This window comes from Phocoena phocoena, chromosome 7, assembly GCF_963924675.1.
Source record: "Phocoena phocoena chromosome 7, mPhoPho1.1, whole genome shotgun sequence".
In the NCBI taxonomy this organism is placed as follows: Eukaryota; Metazoa; Chordata; class Mammalia; order Artiodactyla; family Phocoenidae; genus Phocoena; species Phocoena phocoena.
The window spans coordinates 98,075,539-98,100,686 of NC_089225.1; positions in this window are offsets into that span (position 1 = coordinate 98,075,539).

Consider the following 25,148-nt stretch of genomic DNA (forward strand, 5'->3'; position numbering starts at 1 on the left):
TAGTGTACAGGAATGCAAGAGATGTCTGTACATTAATTTTGTATCCTGCAACTTTACCAAATTCATTGATTAGCTCTAGTAGCTTTCTGGTGACATCTTTAGGATTCTCTATGTATAGATAACACCTTTAGGATTATCTGTGTGTAGTGTCAGATGAGATTGGGTGTGTTCAAGGTGGTATGGCTGTAGACAACATTTATCCTGTCTATATTCCATACCTTCATGTGTTAAGTGCTTGAGATTTATCCTTTTTTCATCCTCATAACAACCCTGCAGATTACGTATGATTATTATAGTTCCTATATCATAAATGTAGCAACTGAGGCATAGGAATGCTATCTAAATTGCTCTAGATAGGGCTTCCCTGGTGGTGCAGTGGTTGAGAGTCTGCCTGCCGATGCAGGGGACACGGGTTCGTGCCCCGGTCCGGGAAGATCCCATATGCCGTGGAGTGGCTGGGCCCGTGAGCCATGGCCACTGAGCCTGTGCATCCGGAGCCTGTGCTCCGCAATGGGAGAGGCCACAACAGTGAGAGGCCCGCGTACCACAGGAAAAAATAAATAAATAAATAAATAAAATTGCTCAAGATCATGTCACTAATAAGTGACAAACCAAGATTTGAACCAAGCAATGTGGCTCCAGAGTCTGTCATTGTAATCCCTATCCTCAACTAGTATACTCTGTGTGCCTTAAGCACAGACTTAGCTTTGATCTTGAGGTGTGCCTTCCAGTATATTGATGTGCAATTACCTAATATAGACTCAAAATAGAGCTTCTTTGGGTGTTTCACTTCAAAACGGTTTATGCACTAGCTGAATTAGACTGAAAAATAGCATGTTACTCCACCACGAGTTTTATATATTTAAGAGTCCATTTTTCCTATGTAATAACGCTGTTTCTCTCAAAGGCCAATTTTTATCTATTCTATTATAAACACAGGTGATTCTTCAATAGAAATATAATACATGTGATGTGGGCCTACCAAATTATGCTTTCTGTCCAATAGAAATTAATTACAGATGGTGTATAGGTCATAGTAGGTTACAATACATCCAAGATTTCACATTATTTTAGATAGAGGACTCAAAGTAACATCTTCATATTGCTCTGAGTTTTAAAATAAAATAAATGGGCACCTGCTTGTCTTTGAAGATCCTTTTGCTAATCTCAGATTGCCATCTGAAATTTTAATTACTGATTTAGAATGTGCTTACACAAAGAACCTTGTCCAAGCTGCCTGTTTCTGCCAAATTAAACTATTAAACTAAGTAACCTAATTAAAATCCTTTTAGTTTTTAATCAATATTTTATTTACAGGCATATTTCCCAGGAAGGTTGATGAGTTTTCTGGATGTGATAGTTATTTCTCTCCCATTTATCAAAGGTTGTGTTTAGAGAGGAAAGTCTCTCCTCCAAGGCCATGGAGGCAGGAGTAAACAAGTGAGGATACATTTGGTGCAGCCCCTCCTCCCTCCAGCAGCCTTGGGTGCGCAGGCCAGCTGGAGGGTGCACCTGCAATTTCAGGAAGAGGCCCAGGCTACTGCTATAGGAGACGAGGAGTGGTGTGATTGTCCTTTACAAGGCAATCCCTCCACCCTTCCCTCACAGAGACCTTGGCCACATACATGACACTGATTGCAGAAACTGGAGACCACAATGTGCTGTCCAAGCCAAAAAGTATGTTCCCCAATTCCTTATTCTTAATAGTCAAATAGTTTTATAAGACTCGTGAAAATCACATCTTTTTTGTTCCCCTGTCACCCTTCTCCATGCATACGTCCATTGGAAACAGAATGCCCTTTTCCCAGAGACAACAATTCCCAGCATTTTTTTATAAATTTATGTATCAATATCTCTAAAAATATGCTTACAACATCTTGATTTTTAAAATATTAGACATACCTATTAATTTCCTACTATAGAGGATAATGATTTAGTTCTCTTTAATCCTCCTGCTGCCGCAGTGCCTACCCAGGTACACCAACACATTCTAACCACACACCCTCTTCTCCCAATAGACTTACAACCAATTTTGTTTATATAAGTATTTAATGTTGACATTTTCATGAACTTATAAACACTATTCTCAATGAAATCATGTAGTACACCATGACGAATTTTCCTTTCTGCAAAACTCTTTCTTTTCCTTGAAGATAACTGTCTTATTTCTTTGTTTACTTAGTTTTCTTTGTGCCCATCTATTTTAGCTTCAAATTCTCCCCTAATTGATTAAATTTCCCTTAATACAATAAAACATATTGCACTGTAAAATTTGTATTTGTGGAGCCATCACTCCCAGAGCCTTCTGCCCTGCTCTGATCTCAGCTGGTTGGTCTTTCTTTGTGGCACACAGCGGCCATTTTGAGATCACACTTCACCATCATGGGAGCTCTGCATCTCTGTGGAGTCAGGTCCCTGCTTTCCAGGATTTCATTCAGTGTCTTGGTTGGTTACTCTCATTTTCCTATAGCTTCCTGAAAATGAATACATTGAAGACAAACTGTCTGACTCCAACATGTCTGAAAACTGTCTTCATTCAAACCTTGCACTTCATTAACAGTGTCTTTGGGTATGGAATTTTGGATTAATGTGGCAGGTTGTATCTCCCAAAATAACCAAGACATCCCATCTCGCAAGTTCTTAGAGTGTGACTCTGACATTCCTCTCACACGGGTCACTGTTCCCTGTCCTTGAATCTGGACAGACTTATAACTATGGGGGAAGTGACTCTGTGACCTTCAACACACCAGTTACAAAGGTTTCACTTGGCTTTTTGTTTTGTTTTGTCTTCCCTTGGTTACACTTGGCTCTTGGAACCCAGCCAGCATGCTATGAGGACACACAAACCACAACATGGAGACACTCACATGGAAAGGAATATGTACCCAGCACCAACTCACCAACCATGTGGGTGAGCTCACTTGGAACCAGGTCCTCCTGATCTGTCCAGCCACTCCAAGACGCAGCCAAGCAACTCCTGCTGAGCTTTATCCAAATTGCGTGTTTGTGAGCAAAACATATAACTTGAGGTTTTGGGATAGTTTATCATAAAGCAATAGATAACTGAGATAGTTGGGGGAATAAGTCACTAGGAAATTTGAATATACTAGTCCTCTGTCTCTTAGCTTCCCATATTGCCATGACAAGCATGAAAGCATTCTCATTTCTGATTCACTTAATATAACATTTTTAGATTTTTATGGAAGTTTTTAGAGTTTACTGTTTGAAGAAATTTCATGATATTGGGCACTAATGTGAATCCTTTTTCTTCCATTGTGCAGAGCACCCACTCAGTGGGCCCCTTAATCATGGAAAATGATCTTATATTAGTTCTTTGATGATTTCTTCTCTTACTTCTATTTTTTCTCTCTGGATGTCTACTGCAATATTGAATTGCTGGAGCTGATTCCCCAGATCTCCTATCTTGTATTTCATTATCTTTTCTTTCCTGTTTTCTATCTTTCATGGTCTGTTCTACTTTCTGGCATTTTCCCAATACTTTGTCATTCAATTATTCTATTAAGATTTTGAATTTCTTTTAGCATAGTTTGAATTCTCTAACATTTGCTTTGTTCTCTGATTTTTATCTGTCATGTTTTTGATTTTTTTTATCAGTGCACTGTCTTTACTAACCTCTAAGATGGAATTAATGATAAATACAGTTTTTTCAAAAAATTTTTCCTTTTGTTCTTATATGGCCTTCTTAAGTCTTCTGGGGAATAAGTTCTAGAAAAAACAAACACATGTATAAATATGCTATTTTTACTTTTGATTCTATAGACTAAAAACAAACAAACAAAACAGAAAAACAACTTCCCTGCATGGTCCGCCTCATCCAGGTCTTTTTTAAATTTCTTTTTTGTCTTGATTGCTGTCCTCGTGTTAGAGAACTTCTTTGGAAATCTAATGTTCATTCCCAGAAAAATTTTCTTATACCCTGAAAAAATCAAAGAAATCTAAGAGTATATCATATACTATCAAACATAATTTATAGATAAACTTTAAAGAAACTATTCATTTCAAACCTAGTTTGTTATAGCAACAATAGGAAACTAATATTTACTTCTCAGTCTCTTTAACTCAGCTATGATATCCACCTTAGGATTTTTGCCATGTCTGCGTAACACTTCTATTATTATTTTCTTCAAAAAATTTGATGAATTTTTAAAACATCATATCCTCATTATAAGCACTTTATGGAATCAAGAGGTATGCTAACTTTTTCCTCCCAAAACACATAAAATAAATATGATCATTAAGAAAAGTGTTTGTTCATATACTACGAGGGAGGCATGCAGTATAATAGTGCTTCTCACTTTCTTTCACCATGTTGTTCTTTCTACATGGACATTAATTCACTCTTTAGTTCATTCAGTAAATAGGCATGTGTGAACAGAAAGGATGAGGCCCTTGCCCTTGTAAGAGCTTATATTCTAATGCAGAACACAGATAGAAAGCACATTTTAGAAAGCAAATAGTATAATTACAGGTTCCGATAAAGGAAAAAAAGTGTTGTTCTAGAAAATACCTGGGAATTGTGAGGTGGAAAAGGTCTGGGACATCGGCTATGTTAGCATCTCACAATATTAGTTCCCGGAAAAGAGGTGATTTATACTCACATATTCTAAGTGTTTCTACATGGAAATCTTGTTCCATGTTTCTATGTGGACATCTTCCAGCTTCCTGATCAAAATTAAATAAAGGAGATTCCTTATTCTTTGCCTTTCCAATCCATCACTAAATAGTATTGATCATTGTTTGTACACCTTGGATCACTAATTTCTTTCCATTCTCAATTTCCTACCCAGGCTAAGATTCTTACAACCATACAAAGTGATTTTTAATTTCTTCTGCCCCAATAGCCTGGGTGGATGTAATAGCCTTCCATCCACACTTTAGCACACTTTCCAGTGATTGAGAGATGAGGTCTGAAGATGAGTGTCAGGATCAGAAGTCCAACAGGAGATTCTATAAGGCAGAAGGCAGCCATACTTTAGTGGCTCTGTCACTTTGAGGAGTGAGACCTCATACCAATTTTAGAACCACACAAGTGTGCCTCTTCCAGAGAAGCAACTGTGTGCAGGAGGAATTTAAATAGAATCTATGAGTCTACTTTCCCAGTTCCTCATGCCCTTCCTGATCCAAATCTCCTCCACAGTGCCAACCAGGAGCATGCTTGAGAAGTGTCAAGCTTGGCCAAGAGAAAGAGTAAGCAATCTCCCTGACTTCTTGAAACTGCCAGTCCATGAAGGTGAAGAGCATCAAGTTTATATCTGCCTTAGTCTTGTCTTCAAGTGTCCCCTTTCCCACCAAGTGTTGTCCCTGACCAGTTGTGTTGGTGTTTATGTGGGTGCTCATCTGCTTTACATCACACCATGATGTGTTTTAGAGTCCAAATATATTTTAGAGATTATTTAATCCAAACCCAACATCTTAAGAGATAAAGTCTAGACACATCATGTGACTTGTTCCAAATCACATAGCAAGTCAGTGACAAATTTAAGATTTAAATTTGGGATTCCTGACTCATATTCCAAGTCTAAATAACCATATTGATCTTCATGCCAAGAAAAAAAAAGTTTGGGACAAATAGTTGCTTTAAACTTTATCTGTCAATATAAATGGTGTTTGATATTTTATGACATACTCTTAGATTTCTTTTACTTTTTCAGGGTGTAAGAAAATTTTTCTGATAGCAACTGCCTATAATACATTCTATGATATTTTTGGTTGGGTTATTTCTTTGTTAACTTGTGTGTCTTTGATTGTCAAGAATTCATTATATTTTCACTGTCTCTATGTCCAGGGCAATTTTATAACACATGCTTTGTAAATTTTTTTTGTTTCCTCTGCAACAAGTTTCAGTGTCCTCATTACTTACAGACTAGAAAAAAATAGCAACACTTCAGAGCTATCCTCAAAACTTCCCTAGGAACTTCCCCCCCCCCCCATAAATTACAGTGTTCCTTTTATTTGGTATATAACTTTAAATGTAAACCTTCCAAGAATAAATTGCATGGGGATCTACTCTGGTTAGCTGCTCTCAGAAACATTCTTAGAACTGTCCTTCTTTGGTAGTTCCCAAAGATTGCAGGAAATCATTAGACAACAGCCACTTCCTTTATATTTCCTTTGTCTAACCAGTGCAAGGTGGTCACCAATACATTTTATTTGTCTTGTTCTGACTTCCAAAAACACCTTTCAAACTCCCTTGGAACAAACCACCCACCATATTCACAGGAAAATGGAACACACAAAGCTAACCAAAGTGTATTATACTCTGTATAGTGTCATGAACAAAATTAAACTATAGTATTCATAACCAATCTCTTTTGGTTGTTTTTATTTTGACTTATATCAGACCTGACAAAGAAGGGTGTATGCCCTATTTCTCTCACTCCCTGAACCAGGGAAGACATAACTAATCAATCACAGAATCTAATTGTAAAGACTTAGAATCTTTCTTAACATAGACTCTAGGTAGCCCCTACCAAACAATCATATCATATATGTTAATTTAAAACCCATTCAGTTAATCTATACTTTAGCTATTCTGTGTATCTTTAAAAAAGCACAGACATAAATTTTCAAACATAAACTAGGACGTGATTAATATTATATAATATTATTATTGTTTTTCCTTTCTTTTCCCTGTTGAATGTTTTTAGTTAACAAAGATTTCCCAGAAATTTCTGTTCCCTTAGTGTAAAAAACCTTTCAGAACCATCATATTCTCACTGGTAAAATAAAGGAGTGAACTGGATTAAGTTTCTCAGTTTTGAAAATAAGTGGGTCTATTCTTTGTGTCAAAGAGCATTAGCTAAGAAAACACATCTAATGGTCACAGAAAGTTAACTTTTAAGTTGGAAGACAAACTGCCAGTTAAAAAATTTCTGCCAAAGAAAAGTCTCTGAAACTATTATGTCCATATAAAGTAATAAGGATAATTACAGTTTCAAGTTATATAATTATATTAACAAACAGCATTTAAGTTGAATTAGTGCATACCCATATTTCTGTCATTCGTGAAATAGGACGCTTTTGGATGGAATTAGTGCCATCACGTAACACGTTTGTGAAAATGGCTTATTTACTCAAAGAGCAACTAGATTAAACAGATAAACAAAAAACAAAACTAGAAAAAAAATCTTGACTAAATATGGCAAGTAAAAGGAAAACATTTGAGTATTGGAGTCAGGAAACATAAGACATTCTTCTTAGAATTATGCTTCTGATTTTCCTCCACCCCTGATAGGTTCTTCTCTGCTCTTACTAGATCAGCAGTGAAGGGAATGCATTTTCTTTGGGAGGAAATGGAGAGCCACTGAAATTTACAAATCACAATTTGTAGAGAATCTGTCATGTTGAGAAGAGGTGGAGATTAGGTTGACCTTCCCCAGCAGTTTCTTAGATAGGAGGAAAAAAATTTAAATAACTCAGGGTAGGCCAGCTCACAGTGACTACTGTACAATACCTCAGGAAGTCTAACACTAACAGGAACTCAAAAGGGGAGAAAGTGAGATGATTAAACCAGAGCCTCCAGGCAGAAATTAGCTTTAGAAAGCTCCTAGCCCGATCTGTTTGTGATGGGCTGGGTATCACCCCAGGTTCAGTAACAATCAAGAGAGCCTCAGAGATAAATTGAACCATGTAAAATGAATAAGGATAAGCTTTCTCCTACAGATACAGTTGAGGCACACCTCATTTATGAAACAGTCATGTTCCTAATTTTTTAAAATTCATTTTTGTACCAATTTTATAGTAAATATTGGTGCTATCTCACTCAGAGAGTAATACATACATAAGACACAAGACAATTACATTTAGTTTAGATAGTTTTTATGATGAAAATTTAGCTAAAATTTTTTCTCTTAGGGTTAGTAAGACTTTATTTTCTAATGGTAGATACATAAGGTGTGGTGATCTTTAGGGATGTTACCAGTATTTCAGTTGTTCTGGTGGGACTGCATATCTCTTACGTCATGTAACTTGCTTCGGCCACTGTAATGTGATGCAGAAAGCAAGTTAGGAGTGAGGTGTTTCCTTCTGGGCAGAAGCTTTGGTGAGACTATGCGGTGGGCCGTGTGCCTTCCTCCATGCCACAGTGACATCATAGATGTAGAGCTTCTCTCATCTTGCCCAGAGTGAGAGAGATATGGGGCAGAACTGCTGCCAATCTAAGAGATTGATAGAGCAACAGTGATACATTTTCGTTGCTTTATTCTCTCAGATTCGAGAGAATTGTTTGTTACTGTAGCATCATGTAGCTTCTCTGGAGGATACGAAGGGAAGACTTTCTCCAGCGTTTAGGGCAGTAATAGAATTGTGTGATGCAGAGCTAACAGCAACTTAGCTGAAGAGAATATTGGATTGAAAAATCACTTAACTCTAACATTACCTCTTCTCAGCACTCTACAGTCAGATAAGGGCAAATCTCTCTAGTGGTTGAAGCTCTCTTTCCAGCACTTTGTGGATGCTCCCAAGTCTTAGAAATGAACACATTGATCTGGGGTCCAGTGGGGGAAAAGAATTAGATTCAGTGATTCAGTGTGGAAGACTAAATGGAAGGAGGGGTCAGGCTTACTGGAATACATGTTAGAAAAAAAACAAATAGTTCTATAAAGTGAGTTGTAAGGATTTCTAAATCATTTCTGAGGTTTGACGATTCAGTAAGTTGGAATTTCTATATATTGAGGATCTATTATAAAGTAAAACTGTAAGACCTACAAAGAATCAAATTGTGTGAACAAAAGGACCACCCTAGCCAAACTCTCCTAATTATCAAGTCACATTAGGTAAGCTCTTCACAAAGTCACTTCTGTGAAATTTCTCAGATATCTTGTCAGATTAACCCTAAAAGCCTCAAATGTGGACGATTCCCATAAAAATGACACCTTTGTGTTAAAGCTCTACACGAATTACTTTTTATATTATTATAGCTACTCTTAAAGCCTTTAAGATTCCTTTATTTTGGGGGTTCGCAGCTTAGCTTAGTAATTAAGGTGATCTGGCATGTGCTTAGAAAGCATCGGATCCATTTTATTCAGATACTAGTAATCACGTTGGAAGCATCAGTGTTTCTTTAACTCTGCATATTATGTACCTTGTGATTCATTCTTAAATGGTCATGCTTTCCAATATTTTTACATCCACTTTTCCTTAGTAGCTTTTTGATAATTTCTTAAATTTGGCGTTCACCTTTGTAGACATTGCTTTTGTTCAAACTGTATATGTATACTCCTTGGTTCTAGAAACATTTGTAGAGTCTTTTCCTTAGTCTAGAAAACAGTCATAAAATCAAGGAAAAGTTGGTTAAGTGGATGGAATACAGAAGTGGTAAAGTTACATCTTCTCCTAAATCAAGTAAATGAGACTTGATCATTCTGTATGAGGTCAATGCCTCTGTTTCAGGTATGTACATATTAAATACAAATATGAAAATACTGGCACAGACATCTTGGGATCTATTTCTTAATTATCCATACTTTTGATTTCCAATGTCAACTTCAAAATTCTACACACTCCTTACCATAAAGAATGCATGGCTTTCTTGTCTGGGACCTTACAGAAATTTTTTCATAACTCTACTTATCAACTGTTTGACCGCATCATACACGTGTGTGGTTTGTGTTCCCATGAAATTGTGAGCTTATTAAAGTCAGTGACAGTATCTGGCCTTCTTTGTTTTCCAAGTGCCTGGTACTAAACTTGACTCAGGGGCGGTGCTCAATAACTAAGTCCTGAATGAAAGCATGAATGCATAGATGAGTATTACATCTCCCTAACTATATTATTTCTTAAGTTCAAGAATAGTATCTTACACTTCATTGAATCTCTTCTTTAATTATTATTTAAGAATGTCAGAATAGTTCATAGAGAACATGAGAGGATGAGGAGAGAAAGTCACACCCAGGGTTTTTGTAGGGTTGTACTTATATAGATAAATCTTAGTTATCCTTTTCCTTTGTCGATGGCTGGGGGCAAAAACTTAGAATAATACATTGTAGAAACCAAGGTTTTATTTATTAGAGTATTTGGAAGGAAATCAATTTGACTTCTGGATCAGGTTTACAAAAAATGGCCACAAAGTTCTTTGAGACATCTCCAATAGAGAGGTAATATCAATGTCCCTTTTCCTAGAATCTGGGTGAGCTTATAATTGCTTCAACCACTAGAGAATACAGCAGAATGTGTGTTATGGAACTTTCAAGCCTAGACCAGGAAAGGCTTCTGCCTTGTTCACTGCAAAACTTGAACTGCCATGTATGAAGTCTGACTAGCCTGAGACTGCCACATTGAAGAAGCCAAACACAGAAGCTTCAATACACAGTGCCTACTGACTCTCAGCAGGCAGTCCATGAAGCATCCCCAGGCAACCCAAAAGGTGAGACTCACCATAGCCTCAGGCAACATAAAATCTGACTACAATTACATGAGAGACCCCAGATGAAGAGTTCCCAGCTTCACTCTTCCCAAATTCCTGACCCACAAAATTGTGAACAAAATAAATTGGCAAATCACTGAATCTTGGGGTGTTTGTTACATAAAAATAAATAACTAAAACAGATTTCACTGGACTTTTTCCATTGTTAATGTTCTTTATGGACTTAGCCTTCCAATGCACTGTCCATTCAAGGTTCAAACAACTCTTGCCAGTTCAGAGGATAAGTCACCAGTAAAATTGAATTTTGTCAATATGGGAGCAGTACTAAGAAGTGAGAAGAATTCTTAGGTGCAAACCTGAAGATCAGAATCTGTCACTTAACTTACAGTGTGACTTACTAAGTCTTTTCAACTCCTTGGCCTAAGTCTCTTCATCTGCAAAAATTGTTTTAAAATAGAAGTTAAATGAATATTTGAATTAGATTTTGGTAAGGTTCCTTACATACCATAATGTTATGGTAAATGTTTATCAACTGTTTTTACGAGAAAACATGTCCTAATTTGTAGAGGTTGCCAATTTCTGTGGTGTAAATACTCTCAACATGGACAGTTTCATGCTGTTATGCTGTTAATGTAAAATCACTGAGCAGAGTTGGGAAAAGTTGCTGATGATCAGCTTATATAAGCCGGTACAGGTAGCTTTGGCATATTATGCTACATCTTTACTATTGTAATCCTTGAAAATAGATGTTTACTGAGACCTTCATGAATTATTCTAATTCCCAGAATCCTGACCCTTTTCTAACTTTTTAGAATTTATTATCTATGCCGTTCATTTGGCTTTTAAGTGCATCTTTATCTTAGACGTGTTTCATATTTATATCTCATTTTTTAAATTTAAAGATTATTCTGTACTTGTTTGATATTTATAGGTCTTATTTTTCAAGCTAGAGCATAAGTTATGTGAGGGGAAGTTTTTGTATTGTACCTCTCAGTGTTAAATAGCTTTTCAGTGTGTAAGTAATGTTTAAACATTTCCCTCACTTTCTTGTGCTGAATACATTGAGCTTAATAGTTTTATTTACATTCATAGCTGGCAAACAATAAGCGTATTTGGCTATTTTTTATTGTAAGTTGCTACTTTTCCAAATGACATATGTCAGTTTTATTTACAGTTATTTTAAATTACAGGTTTCAAATACAATAATAATGAACAAGAGAAGAGGTTGAGAAAATGGAATGTTTGGTAGCATTTTATATGAAGATAAATTCTTCAGGAAATCAGTTCATAATGTAGCCTACTTTCTTCCAATATAAGTGATCAGATTGTAAAATACTGACAGAGCTGCAGATTTAAAGAATAATTCCCCATTTCATTGGCACAAATGTCCAATCTGATTGCAAAATATGCATCAAACAGCTGTTAAAGATTCTTTGGTTCATTTTTGTTTCTAAGAAAGGGAATATTAATATTGTTGAATGTTCAAATTATACAAGTGACATTTATTGTAGAGCATAGTATTAATTACTATTATACAAGTGACATTTATTGTAGAGCATAGTATTAAGTACTAACCGAATCAATGAGGACAACAAAAGGCAATTGTTTGATTTAAACTACAAGGTTGGGGAAATTTATATGTGTGTATCTGTGTTTATTCTCTGGTCTCCTAATATCTTGCATCAGGAGATAAACAAGTATTCATCAAAATGAACTAGATGTATGGCAAATCGGTGCAATTCAACATCCTTGACCAAATTGGAGTAATTTAGATAGAAATAAATTATAAGGATGCTATCTCAGGCTTCTGAGCACATGCCAAAAATTGTTCATTAACTGTCCCCAGAGGGGATTAGGACACTAAGAATGACAGTATCTGGATGAGGGCAAGTAGCCACAGCATCGCCACAAATAGCACTGATCAATGAGTACTCATATTTTCCAGACCAAGAAAACTAAAAAACATGAATCATTTCACTTATATATGGATGCTCTAGAAAATGAGTAAATAACTTTTCTCCGCTAATGGCTCCGTTTGCATTGAATTTGGGTTTGTATATTATTGTTTCTCAAAAAGAAAGAAAAAGTGAAACATCAGAAATGTATTATTTAGGGGAACTTCCCTGGTGGTCAAGTGGTTAAGATTCAGTGCTTCCACTGCAGGGGGCGCGGGTTCCATTCCTGGTGGGGGAATTAAGATCCTGCATGCCGTGCAGCGGGGCCAAGAAAAAAAGTATAATCTAGGAAGTAGGATGAAAATCATCAGTAGAAGTAACGCATTCTAATGCTACAGGATGTTTTTTTCAGCACTATAGCCGATCTTAAAATGATTAATAAAATGGAAGACTAGTAATAACATGTGTACATATTTTATAAAAAAAGAGACTCCTGGGGAGAAAGAGAAGTCTATGGATCCTGTAAGTATTGGGAACCCATACTCTGACCCCCAAACAGGGACTTTGGGAGGTGGAAAATTATCAGAAAAAGGTTGTTAGCTTTATCAAATATTCGTGTGCTCTGAAGTATGGTACAGACATTGGAAAGAGCAGATATGAAGGTGCCATATCAACTGGAACAATCAATGGCTATCTTGGTGGTAACCAAAAGAGATAGATGACTTACTGACAGAGAGGTCTCTTCAGTGCCTGGGATTCTTTGAAAGATCATTGCACCACTGAGAGGCAAAGTGGTGTGTGTATTGGGGTCAGGGGGTTTTCTTAGTACTTGAGAATGACTTAATTTGAATTTCATAGCAAGCTGGAAGCTAGAAGCTTAAATTTAGTTGGTTCCAGGGAAATAAAGAAATGCAACATTTCTTACATATGTCATTTTGTGCACTGAGACCTACACCTGCATATTGATGTAGGTATATGTGTTGTATAATTGCGTGGGAAATTTCTGTAAAAGTATCCCTGAAACTTTGATAATGATTCTTTCTGAGAAGTGGCGTGAGATTTAGGGTGGATTGGATTCACTGTTTATTGGCAAAATTTTGGGAGTGTTTATTTTTGTTAAACCAAGTACATGTGTTATTTCTAAATGAAGAATGAAGACCTCCACAAACAATATAAGTTTACATATTATATAATAGCCATGGCACATTATGAAAATATACATATATTCATATTTTAATATTTAAAGTAGTTAATCCTTTTTAAAAGTTTGCATTAAATTATCACACTACAAATATTAATGCTGTACTAATTGTTGAATTTTTTTAATGTGTGTCATGGAAAGCAAACTATTCAATGAAGGGCATGTCACGTGCTTAATCATAGACAAATGGTCTGCTGTTTAATATGGCTGGAGAGAGATAACAAAGAAATGCATTCATTTTAACTGGTCTTAAATTTCCATCTGTCTGTCTGTCTCTCTCTCTTTCTCTAACTACCTACCCAGTATAATACTCTTAAAAAAAAAAATGCTGGTTTCCTGACTCTACCTTTACTCTCTAAAATTCAACAGGCACACAAAGAAGTTATAGTTTCAGGGAGACTACTGAATGTGAAATCCTTTTTCAGTCAAAATGAGTTAACCATTATTCTTCTCTTGAACAGAGGCAAATGCACTGCCCATGGTTTTTGAAATCAGAGCTAGAAAATAGAGAAATTTAAATACAACTTTCATTTACACACAAGCCACTTCTCAACCAACTACTTTTGTGCTGGAGAGTATCTACTAGGCAACATCCAAATATTTCATCTACTCAAATGGCTTCATGAAAAATTTTCTCAAAGTTGATTTTCAAGAGTTCACATGTCACACAAACATAAGCCATATTTAAGGAGAAAAAAAAAAAAAAAACCCAAATATTTAAAGTGGATTTTTAAAAAGTTTTTTTTGAGATGAAACATTCACGATAATCGGATTTTTAGTTGGGTTGATATTGTCATCTGACTAAATATTCTTCTTAACACCTCAATTTGATGAAAATGAGGAACGGGTTAGTTTTCAAAAATGACTTTGCCCATTAAAACAAATCTTTTCATTTTAGAGAGGGAAAATGAGAGAAACAAAACACCTTGAGAAATGGCAGTGAAGTATTTGCTCTTTGGCCAAAGCACCAAATCGTATTTTGGCCTCATTCTAGGTACGAAACCACGTCATCAAGCCATCGACAGGGATGATATGCTATACTGTACCTCTTACTAGCTGGCCTCATGTGAACAGAAATCAATCTAAATTGATGATCCCTGTATATTTGATCTAACTTGACTGATCAATGTAAGTGGCCAGAAAAAGATCATCATGGCTATTTCAGTAGGAAATCAGTTGTGATTGATCAAGTTTATCAGCTGGTAAACTTAGGGATTAGTTGACTAAATCTTATTTCTCTCTTCAAGCTTTATAGAACTAAGTTTTGATTTTCACCCTCCTGCTCAGTGAGAGAAACATGATCAAAAACATACTAAAGGCAGTCAGTGATATGCTGAGGATGTTTGTTACTTGATCTGTGTGGATGGTAACTTGAATGTATTCACCTTCTGAAAACTTATTGAGCTTTACACTTATGTGTGCACTTTTCTGAGTGTATGTTATACTGAGATTTTTTAAAAAGGTTAAAAAAAGTCAATATCCTCTTAGATGTATTCATGTGATTTTTATCCCGAGGTGATGAAATTGATTACAAATGACATTTTGATGCCTCTTCTATCATTTTCTGACTTGTGCCCAAAGCGAAGGCTTTTTCCAACTAAAAGATTTGTTATTGAGTACAATTGTCCTCTCCTCTGTATAGTTTTGCACTCATAGCCTCTTGAAATAATTTTCTTTAGCTTTGTCAGATTAATACATGAGTTGCTCTTTGTCATTACCTTGATTACTTTGATTTGTGTGTTTAATTTCTAATTCATGAGACTTAGCCCCCATCCTTGAAAATGATTGCTTTCCAGGTAAACACAAAAGAGAGTAAATGCAATGAGATCTCAACCAAGTGAACATTTTCCACATATTTAAAATACCACCTTATGTAGAAAGTTTGGCTCATAAGTTCTGAAATGTTTAAAACAAATTTGTGATGAATAAAAACTTTCCACAGGATCCAATTTTTTTCCCATAAATTCTGATACTCATAAGGAATTCTTTTTTTCCCCAAATTCTATGAATCCTGAGACTTCTTCCCCAGAAATATGTGCATACTATGGGAATCTTTCACTTAGCGTAGTAGTTTTTTACCTTAAAAAAAATAACTAACTCCCGTGTTTTCATCTTCCCTCAAAGGACCCAAATAGTCTAAAATTTTGCTGTACAAAAAGATGAATAGAAGGAACAGTATGCATGACAATATCAAGTTGATCCATCATTACCATCAGTGTTACCACAATGGCTATGTTTATCGATTTCTCTGCCAAGCAAGATTCTAAGTGTTTCATCTATATTCACTAAGTCATTATATTAACAACACTATTAAATGATCACTGCTATTATATTCATTTTACAAGTTAGGAAACAACAGCAATAACAGCAAACTAGAGACCTTAAGGTAATGATAACCAGCAAATTAAGGATAAAGTAACTTCTTGGAGGAGGGAGAAGAGGGATTGGGGCAGGGAACATAGGGACTTCACAGATGATGTTTTCTTCCTCCCACTAGGTTGATAGACGGTGCACGAATGGATGCTGTATCACTTTCATACCTTTTGATTATTTGTAAGCATTAGTATTATTTTGTGTCTACTCACTATTTTTTTTAAAAGCAGAACCTAAGGCACAGAGGGATGCAGAAGTCCACCATACCGTACTGCCTCTCACACTCATTTTTGTGTGTCTATAATTTAAAAGTGTACAAGTTTAGTTACTTTAATGTAGGAAGGGTAATGTGTTATGAACATGGTATTTTTACAATATGCCCCAATATCAAAACAGTAGAGTAATTTTAGTTTAGTAGAATCTGGAAGCCAGAAAGAACACATCTAGTTCTTATGATGCTGAGGTTAAGAAATCTAGGTGGTCTAGACCAACTTAAAAGAATTCAGTTGGACTGAAACAGACAAAAAAAAAAAAAAAAAAAAAAAAAAGCTTTTTCAGGGAGCCAGGTCTAGGATTCTAGATGGAGAAAAGATTAGAATTGGATGGGGATAGGGAAGGCGGAAAATGAAGGGAACTTCCTAAATTCCTCAGAATTTTAAAATTTTAAAATACTTAACCGACTAGAAGGGGGCTAAAATAGGGGAACTTCAAGAAACTTTTTGATTGGCCTCTGCCTCCGATCATTTTGAAAAAAAAAATAATTAAATGAATAAGACATTAAATCTCTCCTAGCTAATGTTTAATATTGATTTGAACACATATGAGTAACACTGCAAAAAATTCAAGGGCACATTAATTAATGAGAGGAAAATTAAACTCCAGTTTGTTGACCTATTTGGTACATGATTCAAAAGAATTATAAGGACTTATCAAAAATTTACCTAAGCTTACTTATTGTTAACCATGCAGGAAAATGAGGGCATATTCATTATTTAATGTCAGCAAGTGTCCCGTCTGGGAACAGTTGAATTAAATGCAAACCTTTAGCCTTTGTGCTGGGAGGAAGCAGAGAGAGACTGAAGATATAACTGCTCTGTTCAGATTTACCATGATGCCAGAGGGGGGGAAAAAACCTTTTGCTGAGACTATATCAAGTAAGTTAACCTGTAATTACAGCTGTGATCAGTATTCCCACTACAGCATGAATAGGGGTCCAATAAATCCATTCCAAACTCCACGTTTACCTCTTTCTTACCCCCAATCTCTGCTCAAGATATTTCAGAATTTTTATTTTAATTAAAAATGTTTATAGCTTGGGGAATGGAAGGTCTTTTTTTATCATTTAAACAGATGTCAGTAAAAGTGTTTAATGTACTAGAAAAAAATGCTATAGGATATTTCAGAACTTAACAGTCATTTCAGAAATTTTTCATCTGATTTGATTAGAGAAATTGTTTTTATTGACTGGAATGGTTTCCAGTAAGTCAGAAGAGTAAAGAAAAGTCGGTTGAAATAAGCCTGAATTTTAATTAAGTTTAATATTTCAATCAGATTAGGAGAATAGCAGTATATAAACTGTAGTCTATAGTCCTGGGATCAAAATTGCCTAATGAACCTGTATACTGCTCCAAAATATTCTTACTTCTTTTCCACTTATAGAAGACCTGTCAACATTTCTTTTGGAGTAGGTTTAGTATAGATTAACTCTTTTAGATTTTGCATGTCTGAAAACTTCTTTATCTTTCCTTCAGTTCTGAATGATAATCTTGCTGGATAGAGTATTCTAGTTTGCAGGTCTTTCCCTTTCAGTACTTCAAGCGTATAAGCCACTCCCTTCTGGCTTGCAATATTTATGCCAAAAAATCAGTTGAGAGACTTATGTGGGTTCCCTTACATATGATTGTATATGACTCTTAGTTTTTCTTTTGCTGTCTTTAGAATTCTCTCTTTATCTTTAACTTTTGCCATTTTAATTATGATATGTCTTGATGTGGGCCTATTTGTGTTCATCTTTTTTTGGGACCCTCTGTGCTTCCTGTACCTGGATACCTGTTTCCTTCTTCAGCCTGGGGAAGTTTTCAGCCATAATTTCATTAAATACATTTTGACTCTCTTCTTTCTCTCTCTTCTCCTTCTGGGACCCCTATAAATGCAAATCTTGGTATGTTTGATGTTATCCCAAAGATCTCTTATACTGTTCTTATTTTTTTAATTTGTTTTCTTTTTGCTATTCTGATTGAGTGATTTCCATTATTCTATCTTCCAGATCACTTACGTGTTCTCCTATGAAAGTGTGGTGGAAATTTGATTTTCTGCCAATAGATGTTAAAAACAATAGATTTGTTCTTTTTAAAAACATGTTTTGAGTAGTCTCCACTTGATTGGTATCTCGAATTCTGGGCAAAGCACTATTAGGGGTTGCAAATCCAGCAATAGAGGCAGCAATCGCACCTCATTAAAAACAGCAAATGTAAAAGGCCCTGAGGGAAGAATGTGTGTTGTGTTCTAGGAAGAGGAAAAAAAGAATAGTGTGCCTAGACCATAATGGACAGTAGAGAGAATGGTACCAGAGGAGGTAGATCACTGAGGTGGGCCAGATCGTACAGGGCTTTGGAAGCCACAACAGGTGTTTGGATTTTATTCCAAATAAGATGGGAAGTCTTTAAGGATTTTGATTACAGGCAATGCTATGATTTGTGACATCTGAGTGTGTGCTTATATCTTGGCCAATTTTTTATAACATAATTTAATAATAATTCAGCAGTTTGATTTTGATGCCCTTAAAATTTTACAAGACTATATAAAATTTTCTATGCTATTCAGCATTCAATAGTACTAATACATGCCTTTATTTACTTATTTATTGAGTTGAACCTATTTAATAACTCAACAAACAATTTTAAAACAAGTTGTTTGTTACTACCTGTTGAAAGTATACACACACACACACATATATGTACGCATATGGTTTTCTTGAATTGTTTAGATGTTCCCCTTAAACATTTAACAAGCCAGTTGTAGCCTAGTGCTGTAAAAACTGGTGTTAACAGCTCCATCATCAAAATTTTTGTTAACCTTAAAATATTCTTACAGAAATAGCCCTCTCACTTTGGGGCTAAAATATCAATATGACCAATAAATATTCATTTTATGTTGCAAACTTGGAAAACATAATTGGCCAAACACATTTTAATAGGCCTGTACTGACTCAGATGGAATAAGAAATTGCCTATGTTTTATGAATGGTGGGGTCACAAGGATATTCGGCTCCTTCAAATATCCTGAATTTGGGGCAGTCAGGGAGCCAGTGTGCACCTTAAAGTTTATTTTTGCACTATAATAGAATAGAGAACGAATTACTTACGGTTACTTAAGTTATTAAGATATCTTTTTCTAGGACAGCACCAGATCCTGAGATGCTAGGAAAATTATCTTTTGTAGGGAGAGACTTTTGAAATATAAGATTATAGGTACAAGAGTAAAAGGAAGGGAAGGGCATGTAGCGGATTCTGCCTACCTCACACTTTGCCAAATTTGGCCTTACCTTTTGCAATATTTAGGAGTCATTTAATTTTTTAGTTACCAGTTACCTTCATGGATTTAATTGCCTTGATGAGGTTCAATTTCTTCTTAATATTATCAGTATTGCAAAACATTTTTATGTGCATTTCACGGCTATCCATCAGCAACATGCTTCTTATTTCAAAAGTAACGCTATATTTTTATGTGATTTATAGTTGGTGACACCTCAAACTAGTTTTGAAGATTCAATTAAAGTAATCAAGATTATAGAAAAATTTCCCAACTATTTTGTAAATCAGAAAGGTATTTCGGGATACTAGTAAGAATAGTTACATTAATTTAGAGATAATACTAAGTATTTTGGTTTGGAAATCCAAGATTATGAGATCAGAACAAAAGGTTATAGTCTTTTTTTTGTCATTGTTGGGTAATATCTGCTGTTTACTTTCAAAATAGAGACTAAGATTATGTGGAAAGTATGTTAACTATTTCTTAAAGGGAACTTATTAAAAGTGATTAACTTTAGGCTTCCCTGGTGGCGCAGTGGTTGAGAGTCCACCTGCCGATGCAGGGGACACGGGTGCGTGCCCCCGTCTGGGAAGATCCCACATGCCGCAGAGTGGCTGGGCCCGTGAGCCATGGCTGCTGAGCCTGCGCGTCCGGAGCCTGTGCTCCGCCACGGGAGAGGCCACAACAGTGAGAGGCCCGCGTACCGCCAAAAAAAAAGTGATTAATTTGAATATAATTCTAAGATCGAAGTGTGAGGAATATCTTTTGTTTGTTATCTTTTCTCCTCACTTGATATCACGTGATTAAATACAGGACTGAAACTGGAACCAATAAACATAGTTTTTGGATTTTATGACTTCATGTGGTTAGATTTGTGACTGATACAATAAATTAGCATCAATACCAATTTTGCCTTCAATTTCAAATAATGTAAGTATTCTCTTTGATAGGAAAATGTTGACTTTTTCTATGTAAGATGGAACAAAAGAGAATTCATTTATTAATTAACTCTTTCATTAGTATTTCAAAGAATGTTAACCACTAGTAATAAATGAATACACTTTACTGTGTGAAGGTGAGTTTCCTTCTCTTTTCTAGACACTAGAGCATCACAAAGTCAAGTGGCAGGTGGCTTGAGAGTTCTGTCACAGACATTTTAAACAGCAACTATGAACGAAAATTGCTGCACAAAAAAAATTACCCCAAAACTCAGTTTTAAACAAGGAACATTTATTGTATCACACAGTTTCTAAGGGTCAGGGAACTGGAAGCAGCTTAGTTGGGTAGTTCTGCCTGGGGGGCGTCTCGTAGGGTTGCAGTGAATATGTTAGCCAGGGCTATAGACATCTGAAGGGTTGACTGGGTCTGGGCACCCAGTTCTAGGAAGATTAACTCACATGGAAGTTGTCTGGAAACCTTTGTTTCTTGTCACATGGGCTCCTCCATAGGGCTGCCTAAGGGTCCTTAAGACATTGCAGCTGGTTTCCCCCATCTCTCTCAAAGAAAGCAAGGCAGAAGCGATAGCCTCTTTCATAACTTAGTCTGAGAAGCACCATCTTATCCCTTATGCCATGTTCTATTGGTCGCCCAGACTAACCCTGAAGCAACATGGGAAGAAACTACACTGGGACAAGTATATCAGGAGGCAGAGATCATTGGGTGTCATATTGGAGGCTAAGTACCACCAAACTGAAAGATAAATTGTGGGGAGATTAGTTTGGAATGCATTTCCTCCCCATCTCTCTCCTTCTTCAGTATGAAGACACACAAATATTAAGGTCAGTCGTACATTAGCCACAAACCTAAGGACACATATGCACTCATGCCCATATACAGAAATGAGCTAATAGACAAATGGACTTATTCACCTGCAATGTAGCATATAAAATTTTCCCAAGTGCAGAACAATTAAAAAATAAAAAAACTTTGATTCAGACCCTAAAAAGAATCCACAACTAAGCAAACATCACGTACTATTTTAATAGAAAAAAATCAGGCTGGCAATCATTATTAAATTAATAGTGACATTTTTCTTAACTAATTTTTGTTTGCTTGGTTAGCTTAAGCGTTTCTGAACATTATAAAACATTTAAAAATTTATTTTAAGAAAATAATGATTCCCCATTTGAGCAAGTTTTTTCTGCTAATTTGCATATGGGTAAGCTCCTAGTTGGTGAGGAATAAATAAATGATCACATGAAGTCTCCATGTAGAAACTTCCATACATGTTTGTTTTTGAATGATGCATAGCAAAATGGTCTCTTAAAGAATTTTTCACTGTGAGTCATGAATCTCCAACATCATAATCACTAGCAAAGCTTATAAAAAATGTGGATACTTGGGCCCCACTCAAATTCTACTGAATCAGAATCTCAGGAGTTGGGCTGGGAATCCACATCTCAGGTGGTACTTGTGCATATTAATGTAGTCAAGCTGTTGATTTTTGCAGTATATTTTCCAGATTTAGCAAAATCCTACTCCTCTTACTTGCTTGAGCCATGGCCCTCCGAGGACAAGATTTCCTTGCCTGGACTTGGGCTCCATTTTACGATGTAACTATAATGCAGAATCATACCGTAGAGAAGGGTGTGTTCCTCTCCTGGGCAGAACCACAGGCCTATGTGTCCTATTGGAGGCCTTGCAGTCTCCCTCACTTTCGGTGGGAGGAGAAGGATGAAAGCTAGGACTCTGAGCATGCCTAACAAGTCAACTCAAGTCTCAATACCGTGTGTTCTTTTTAAATGCTTTTAAATTTTTAAAGTTTTCCATTTTTCTTTAGTGGAAATATTAAAGTGCCTTTGAATAAACAATTTCCTCTCTTTCAGAAACTTGTGTATTTATCTCAGTGTGGCCAATGAATGAATCCCAAAACGTTTATAATTTTTTTTTTTTTTTTTTTACTCCTATGGGGCAATCAAAGGCTAAATTCTAAAGGATTTGGAAATGTCAACTTGTAATACAAACTGGGTTGTCCTCAGCGCCTGAGATTAGAGCCATAACTCACTGTGTTTACAAATTATATCATTTGGTCTGGTGTGCTAGCTGTAAACTCACCGATAATTATAGTAGAGAATGAATTACAATCAGCCTTTTTCCTTTTTTTCCTAGTGTCTGAACTGTCATGACATATGGATTCTTCATCAGCCCTCAAATCACACAGAGGGCTTCCCTAGAAGCTAGTCTTAAAATCAATAGGCAGCTAGGCTTTTAGATGAAATATGGAATTACTATAGACTTTTTAAGAGGGAGAGAAAATGATTTCACTAAATGAATCCCCTATGTTATTCCAGTCAGACATACATGCATCTGTGATCTTTAATAGAAAGGATAAAAATATATAAGTTTCTGTTAGGTAACATACACATTTGGAAAGTCACTTTTTTCCTTCAGCTATTTGTTTTCCCTTTGTTGTTCCTTCCCAGTCAATTCTTCCCCTTTGTGTTCAAAAATGCACTATTGTGTATCATTCTGAGGACAGAATGGTGATACTTTGTTTTTCTATCAATTGCCTCATGTTCCCTCTTTATTCACCTTCACGTCTTCTCTTCCACCTGTCACTCTTCTCTCCCCCAATAATTTAGCATCCAGAGATGTGATATCTTTTTAATTTGGTCTAAACAAGAGATGCTTACTTTAAGTCTGTGCAAGCAAGAGGAAGGTAATTTGCTTGTGGGTCTTCTAGGCTGGCTGCTTCCCATTGCCAAGGTGTACAGTCTAAGGAATGCACAAGTCCCCAGCTGTCATACATTACCATTGAATTTGTGGTCAAATGTGCAGTGATCTTGATTACTTCAAGAGAGCAAAGAAACATCCATTATCTGCTAATTGACAAAAAGCTTAGAATATGCAGTAGATTTATTTTTAGAACATTGCATTGTCTCTGTATTATATTGATATAAATACAGATATAAATACCTTCATTTTTGGAAGGCTTAATAAAAGTGTCAGAAAGAGGAGTAAGAATAAAACATGATGTATTTTACTATAATAAATATGTTAGCTGACATGTGAGGAAGAATTATGTTTGTGTGTTTGTGTCCACCTGTAATGCACGTGCTTTTCTACCAATATGTTGTTGAGAATTATCGGCCACCATTTTTCTGAATATCTCCCATGGATCTATACCAGACATTGTGGTCAATGTACAGTTACAGAGTGCAAATCCAGTAGAGGAAGAGGCCAACAAGATGGGGGACAAGAAGAGATGAGTCTGAAGAAAAATGTTATACATTTTTAGTAGAAATAATGATACTGTTAAAAAGTCCTTGGAAAATAATATATTTTTATATCATACTCAATATTGAGGGAATGGGGAAAGAAGTTATTACAGGGCAATAAGTTTTATCGTCCTCCAATTCCAAAATGCTGTGGACTAGCTCATCAATTGGCAAGACTGGGCAGAGCCATCCAGATAAGGGATGTTTCTTTACTCTCTTGAAGTAATCAAGATCACTACACTTTTGACCACAAATTCAATGGCAATGTTTGACAGCTGGGCACTTGTGCATTCCTTAGGCTGTACATTTTGGCAATGGTGAGGACAGCCATTTTCAGAAGCTAGGGAGTTGGATTTCCCAGTGTTCCCTCTGTCTCCATCCAGGGGCCACAGGAGCTAAAGGCTTTGCAGAGACCCAGGGAAGCAGCCTGATGGGTACAGAACAGCTCCTTCCACGTGTTTCTTTGGGTCTCAAATTCATAGTCAGTTCTCAAACATTCAATATTTGCCAAGGCCAAGGACTGAGCTCTGTTCCCTCCCTTCCATGCATGCATTTTATAATTTATTTTCTTCTTCAGGGGTCAATCTAGTGTTCATTATAATTTGATATAATAGATAAAAATTGTGATTTTTTTCCTTGTCCCAAAACCCTTTCCAAAAGTATGGTAATTGCCCTGTCCTATGTCAGTAGTGTAATAACAGGGACTTCATCATGTTTTATTGTGTCATTTATTTATGTGATGGGTAATGCTGGTATGTGTTTTTAAAATAATTTATCTCAAGGCTACCCACTGGTGAATTTTCTTTCTCAGGTCGAAACTATTTCTTATTTGATTATCAGCTTGGTTTTTAAAATACCCTAAATCTCTCTAAACTCAATATTGCTCTATTACTTTGACTTCCTAGTTTTAAATCTATAGAAATGAAAAATGAGATAGCAGTGCTCTACCAGAACATTCTATGAATATTGATATTTCTCAAAAGTATGCTCTTATTCTTCAGGCCTACTGTAATGAAAATATGGAAAGAGCTTCTGGTTTCCTTGAAAAAAATCAATGAAAATATCAAGACAAGACATAATGTCAAGTAAGTTCAATAATCAGACCACAGCTAACGGCTAAAAAAATCACGAGGTGGTAAGAATGAAGTTTTATGTCTGTTCAGTTTACTAAACAAAGGGCTGACTGATCTTCAACCAAAGTGAAATAATCAAGAATTTATAGTACATCCCATCAGGCTTTCTGAAAAGTCATCTAATGAACATTTTGCATTTACTCTACTCTTCACCTTGGCCCCAAAACACCAAAAATATGCTGTAACCTATTTTACCAGGAATTCGTAGTGATTGTGAATACAAATAAACAGAAAGCTAGAAAACATTGCAAGGAGGGAGAGCTCTTCCTTTACACTGGGGACATGAGAAGAGAAGGACGTTGAGAAGACAGCTGGACACAAAGGTGAGGACAGGATGGAAGCTGTGGAGTGATCCATACCCCTCGATAAAAAGGCAAGTTCGTTCCAGAATTCTTTTTTTTTTTTTTTTTGCTG